We start from the raw sequence: 396 nt of genomic DNA on the forward strand, positions 1-396 counted from the left end.
TCGAAACTTCGTAGATAATAGTTTTCCGGATAACGGATCCTTTACCTGTACACAATACAGGGCTCAGTGTAAAATACAAAATGCAATGTATCTACTCCTGCCTTGCCTATAAATAACTGATCGTGCTTAGGGTGCTTGCAGGCTTTGGGGAAAGTGCTTATTAATGTGACAATGAATTTAAGGATGGTGTAAAAGCAACAGGAAGAAATGCTCTGCAGGTTTAATGGAGAAGTTCTAAATTGCTCTGCAGGTTGGCACTTGGCTACAGATATATTGATGCCGTTGAGGGGTGAGAGGACAGAGAATGCTTAGCCAGCTGCTCGGGGTCTGAGGGTGATACTGTGAGATGTGTCCAGCCCCCTCCCTCAGGCTCAGTGCGTAGGGTGGGTGGTCGGG

The sequence above is a fragment of the Xenopus laevis genome, chromosome 4L, assembly GCF_017654675.1.
Source record: "Xenopus laevis strain J_2021 chromosome 4L, Xenopus_laevis_v10.1, whole genome shotgun sequence".
In the NCBI taxonomy this organism is placed as follows: domain Eukaryota; kingdom Metazoa; phylum Chordata; class Amphibia; order Anura; family Pipidae; genus Xenopus; species Xenopus laevis.